The following is a 6561-nucleotide window of genomic DNA, read 5'->3' as shown; positions in this document are numbered from 1 at the left end:
ACCTCTGGTCCTAGACTCTCCCACCAGTGAAAACATCCTTTCCACATCCGCTCTATCTGTGCCTTTCATTATTCTGTAAGTTTCAATGAGGCCCCCCCCTCAACCTTCTAAACTCCAGTGAGTAGAGTCTCAGTGCTGTTAATCCCTCATCAAATACTAACCCACTAATTCCTGGAATAGTAGAGCACATGGTATTACAGGGTAGGGTATTGACATGGATAGAGAACTGGTTGACAAGGTTGGAACAGGGTATTGATTCTGGATGATCAGCCATGATCATATTACACAACGGTGCTGGCTCGATGGGCCAAATGGCCTACTCCTGCAGCTACTTTCTATGTTTCTACAGGAAGCAAAGAGTAGGAATTAACGGGTCCTTTACAGAATGGCAGGCAGTGACTAGTGGGGTGCCGCAAGGCTCGGTGCTGGGACCCCAGTTATTTACAAAATATATTAATGATTTAGACGAAGGAATTAAATGTAACATCTCCAAGTTAGCGGATGACAGAAAGCAGGATGGCAGTATGAGCTGCGAGGAGGATGCTATGAGGCTGCAGGGTGATTTGGATAGGTTGGGTGAGTGGGCAGATGCATGGCAGATGCAGTATAATGTGGATAAAGATGAGGTTATCCGCTGTGGTGGCAAGAACAAGAAACAAGATGATTATCTGAATGGTGGCAGATTATGAGAAGGGGAGGAGCAACAAGACCTGGGTGTGCTTGTACATCAGTCACTGAAAGTAGGCGTGCAGATACAGCAGGCAGTGAAGAAAGCTAATGGCATGTTGGCCTTCATAGCGAGAGGATTTGAGTATAGGAGCAAGGAGGTCCTACTGCAGTTGTACGGGGCCCTGGTGAGACTGCACCTGGAGTATTGTGTGCCGGTGTGGTCTCCTAGTTTGAGGAAGGACGTTCTTGCTATTGAGGGAGTGTAGCATAGCCAGGTTAATTCCCGGCATGACGGGACAGACATACGATGAAAGAATGGATCGACTGGGCTTATATTCATGGCAATTTAGAAGGATGAGAGGAGATCTTATAGAAACATATAAAGGGATTGGACAGGCTAGATGCAAGATAAATGTTCCCCATATTGGAGGAGTCCAGAACCAGGGGTCACAGCTTAAGAATAAGGGGTAGGGCATTTAGATGAGATGAGGAAAAACTTTTTCATCCAGGGAGTTGTGAATCTGTGGAATTCTCTGCCACAGAAGGCAGTGGAGGCCAATTCACTGGATGTTTTCAAGAGAGATTTAGATATAGCTGTTCGTGCTAACGGAATCAAGGGATATGGAGAAAAAGCAGGAATATTAATTCTGGATGATCAGCCATGATCATATTGAACAATGGTGCTGGCTTGAAGGGCCGAATGGCCTACACCTGCAGCTACTGCCTATGTTTCTACTGCAGTCCACTAGATTCTGACACGGTCTAACGCAAACTGAACCACATTGACAAAGGGAATTTGAACACACTCAGCAGTTGCTAACTGTTGATGGGCATTTCACCCTGACTCAGGCAGATGTACCTGAGAAACAGAGCAGAAAACAGCCAATCATCAGCTCCCCAATCTGCTACGGTTTCTCAAATCGCTCCGATAAGCTTTTGTTAATTACAGGTCTTGACATTTGATTGCATCAGATCAGGACCGTCTCGAGTGAGGTGTAAGTGTGGCAGGAAACCACTCAACCCCAATAACTGTAGATAGAATAAAATGCTGAGGAAAACATTAGTTAAACATAGAGCATAGAACAGTGCAGCACAGGAACAGGCATAACTTAAACACCACTATAGTATCTGGCCCCACCACCACCCATGGCAGTGTGTTCCAGGCACCTACCATTCTCTGTGTTAAAACTTGCCCTACGCACCTCCTTTAAACTTTGACGCACTCACCTTAAAGCTTTGTCCTCTTTTCTTTAACATCTCCACCATGGGGCAAAAGGTTCTGCCAACCTACCCTACCTATCATAATGCCTCACATCATTTTATACATTTTATATTACAAGTCTCCCCTTATCCTCCGACATTCTACAGAAGACAATCCAAGTTTGTTCGATTTTACGTAGCTAATATCTTCGAAACCAGGCATCAATCTGGTAACCTCTTCTGCACTCTCTCCAAAACCTTCACATCCTTCCTGTAATGGGGCAACCAGAACTGCACATCATTCTCCAAAGTCTTACATGGCTACATGGCCCATGTACTCAATGAAGGCAAGTACATCGTACAATCTCTTTCTCACTCCGTCTACTTAGTTTGGTTTAGAGATACAGCATGGAAACAGGCTCTTTAGCCCACCAGGTCCCCGCACAATTAACACACTATCCTACACACACACACACACACACACACTAGAGACAATTTTTACATTTACCAAGCCAATTAACCTACAAAGCTGTACGTCTTTGGAGTGTGGGAGGAAACCGAAGATCTCGGAGAAAACGCACACAAGTCACGGGGAGAACGTACAAACTCTGTACGGATAGCGCCCATAGTCGGGATCGAACCCGGGTCTCTGGCGCTGCAAGTGCTGTAAGGCAGCAACTTTACTGCTGCACCACCAGGTTGCCACTTTCAGGGAGCTATGGACATGGACTCCAATGTACATTAATGCTACCGAGGGTCTTGCTATTAACAGCAGTGATGTTGTCTACATTGACATATTGGTAGGCCAGATTAAAGATTGTGGACTCTTCACCACCCGTGTGTTAGAATCACTCGTCAGTCACAAGTGATGGCAAGACTGGACAGAATAGGCTATTGCAGAATGGAGTGAAGGATGCTCTTGTCATGAACAACATGGCAACGGTGGAGGTCTTCAAAGTGGTCCTTCCCATGGGCATGGATTTCCACACTTTGACAACTTTGTTCTGAGGTCTCAGTGGGCTGGAGTCACGAGTACATGTTTTCGATGGCCTTGTCAGCTCTGCAGATTCCGCACATGCTCCAAGTTGCTGGACCTCTTGCACTCTTTCCTTCCATCATCTGTTCTCAGGGATTCCTATTGATGCACTCGTCAGCTTCTTCTCACTTACTACAACCACCTGTGTTTCGTAGAAACATAGAACATAGAAAGATAGGTGCAGAAGTAGGCCATTCAGCCCTTCGAGCCAGCACCACCATTAAAATTAAATCATGGCTGATTATCTACAATCAGTACCATTTTCTCCTGCTTTTTCCCCCATATCCCTCGATTCCTTTAGCCGAAAGAGCTAAATCCAACTCCCTCAATTTTTAAATTCTCACTTTAAAAAAAAACACACGCCCAACCCCCACCTCTGCCCACTAAACCCCCTTCAATTCTCTCCCTCTCTTTCTGCAACTTCCGCGAACTCTGAAGCCATTCTATATCTCTGCGTCTGACCTCCTGTTGACGATTAACTACTTTAATCTTTCAACCATAGTCACAAATGCCTTCAGTCATTTGGAATTCCCCCTTAAAATATTCTGCTTCTATCTCTCTCTCTTTCTCTTTGAAGACATCCATTCCTGTGTCTGTTTCTCTAACAAAGCAATGATGCACCTGACCTAATATCTTATGTAACTCAGTGTCAAGTTTAGTTTGCGAAGCTATTTGGGATATTTTGGTACATAATATAAAAACACGTTTTTTGTTGCTACTGACGATAATGTTGAGGAGACTTCACTCAGAATACCAGATATTCAAACTGGTGTTGTGTGCCCCCTACTGGCTTTCTTTAGTGTTTCAACCGTGCAGAAACTAACACATTTGAATATTTCCATTTGCACATGCCGAGGTCTGAAGAATACATTTCTTCATAAGTTCATAAGCAGAATTAGGCCATTTGGCTCATCAAGTCTATTCTGCCATGTCATGGCTGTTTGTCACAGGAGGCCAAGTCAATGGATATTTTAAAGGCAGAAAAAAATAGATTCTTGATTAGTATGGGTGTCAAGGGTTACAGGGAGAACGCAGGAACACTGAGTTAGGAGGGAGAGAGAGATAGATCAGCCGTGATTGAATGGCGGAGTACACTTGGTGGGCTGATTGGCTTCATTCTGCTCCTATCACATGAACTATCTCTCCCCCAGTCTCCGGTCTTCTCCCCATAACCCCCGACACCCGTACTAATCAAGACTCTTCCAATCTCCACTTAAAAATATCCATTGACTTGGCTCCACCAACCATCAGTGGCAAGAGTCACTAAAAATGAACACAAGGCCAGTGGAGGAACTCCAGAAACACATCAACAAAAGGGATAAAACAATCAGACAAAAATATCAGTGAAACAACTGTGATCTTCATTATCCAGCAGCAGTGAAACCAGCCGATCACTGGAGATAAGACAGGGTGAATGCACGCACACCTTTCCCCACAGTAGGGGAGTCAGAAATTAGAGGGCATAGGTTTAAGGTGAGAGGGGAAAAGATTTAATAGAAACCAGAAGGGCAACTTTTTCCACACAGTAGGTATACGGAACGAGCTACCAGAGGAAGCAGTTGAGGCAGGTACAATATCAACATTTAAAAGGCATTTGGACAGGTACACGGACAGGGATAGAGGCCAAATCTGAATAAATGAAGCAAGCTGAAATGGGGGTATCTTGGTCAGCATGGAAGAGTTGGCCTGAAGAGCCTGTTTCCATACTGTACGACTCTATGAATCTATAATACAAGGATAGATTACTTACCTACCTTGGTCCCATGTCCCTCCAAACCTCCCCTAGAATCATAACGGATGGAAACAGGCACTTCAGCCCAACTTGTCCATGTCAACCAAGAGGACAGATTGTTTGAATTGAGGAATGAGTAAAGAGCAACTACCATTGCACTCACGTAGCGTTTTAAATATTCGTAGAATTGGAGGTATAAGTATTCAGGCATATTTCCGATGTACACAATAATTGGGCTGTAATTTGATCGGCTTTGGGGAGCTTATCATAACTACTTAATTCAATGTAATGTAAATAGAGAGTAAAAACAATACTGAAGATTCAATAGCTAAGACATGCACCACTCTGTAAATATGCTATTTTTATTATGTTCTCAGCCAGAGTGCGTTACTAACCATAGGGCCCCAACAGGTGGGTAGTTCTGCTATGATTCGATATTTACCTTCCTACGAAACCTCGTGTTGTAAAAAAGTGTGTTACAAAAAGCAATTGTGTCGGTGGCTAAAAGGGTTTAGGGGCTAGAGACTTTCCCCACTCGCAACAACGTTATTTTCCCCACAGGATTTTCAATAGGAAAGGCCTTTTTAATAGTTGTAAGCTTATGTTTGTCATTGCAAGCTAAAAATACTCAAGATTACCGACCAAGATTACACACCATTGAAGAACTGATTCATAAAGATCAAAAACATTGTGATTTTTCTCTTTTGTTACCATTATATTTACAATAGTGAGTGAGCACTGTTTGTGACTTTATTTCCTCTTTGGCAGTTGTCCGTCATTTGGAGTTTGCAATGGAGAAAATGTGGAGGAGATGCACCGGGATGTTGTTGCCTGGATTCGAGCATTACAGTTATAAGGAGAGGCTGCATAGACTGGGTTTTATTTCCCTGGAGCAGAGGAGGTTGTGGGGTGAACTGATAGAGGTATATAAAATGACGAGTTGCTATCAGAATTGAAGGTACAAGTTTAAGGTGACGGATAAAAAGATTTTGGGAGACCTGATGGAATTATTTTCATATGGAATGTGATTGGAGCCAGATACTGATGGGATTAATGTGAGTAGGTCCAATGAGCAGCATGGACATGATGTGCCACAGGGCCTGTATTGGGGTGGGAGATTGCAACCTTCACGTGGTCCGCCCCGTTCCGGCGAATGCAATCAACCTGGCGTGCACAATCAAGTAAGATCAAATGGAACAAGTTGTCGTACAACTTTAGGCTGTGCACGCCATATGCAAGAAGAAGAAGAAGAAGGGCCTGTATTAATGTTGCACCCGAATGAACTTGTGACTCTAAATTGAATGAAGGTATTGACAACAGTGCTATAGTGTACACTCACCGATAAATCTTTCACAAAGCTCAGGTTGTATTTTGCCACGATGATTCGACTCCTGACATCACCACAGCCTTGGTGCAAACAGGGAGCAAACAGCTGGATTCCAGAGGCGATGATTGATGCCACAACTATGCTATTGGGAGATTATTTTTCTCTGCACTCATTAACTCATTCATGATAGTCTGTCCTCTTCAGGCTTTCCCTTCCTTTACTTTCACAGAAGATTGAAGCTAGCACCCTGGATCTTCACCGAGTCATGTTATGAAGCCTGGGTTCTCCAGTATCTGGGCAGCAATCAATGACTGCTTGCAATTACTTTTTCTCACTGAGGTGCTTCCTCCATCAACATAACAGATTGCACTATCTATGCAATCCCGTAACGTGACTAACGTCCTCCTCAATTTACGAGTGTGCCCTTGAGTGAGTGAGTGGTAATCGTACTCAATCTGAGACATCGTTCGCAACAATTTTTCTGGATTATGATTAATCATTAAATGTAATCCACTGAACTATAGGACTGAGAACGGGGAACTTCTTCAATTAATTTAACAAACTCCTCAAACTTTTTTTTTTTTTAAATCATCTGTC

This window comes from Leucoraja erinacea, chromosome 30 (assembly GCF_028641065.1).
Source record: "Leucoraja erinacea ecotype New England chromosome 30, Leri_hhj_1, whole genome shotgun sequence".
NCBI classification, from domain to species: Eukaryota; Metazoa; Chordata; class Chondrichthyes; order Rajiformes; family Rajidae; genus Leucoraja; species Leucoraja erinaceus.
This window is presented reverse-complemented; position numbering follows the sequence as displayed.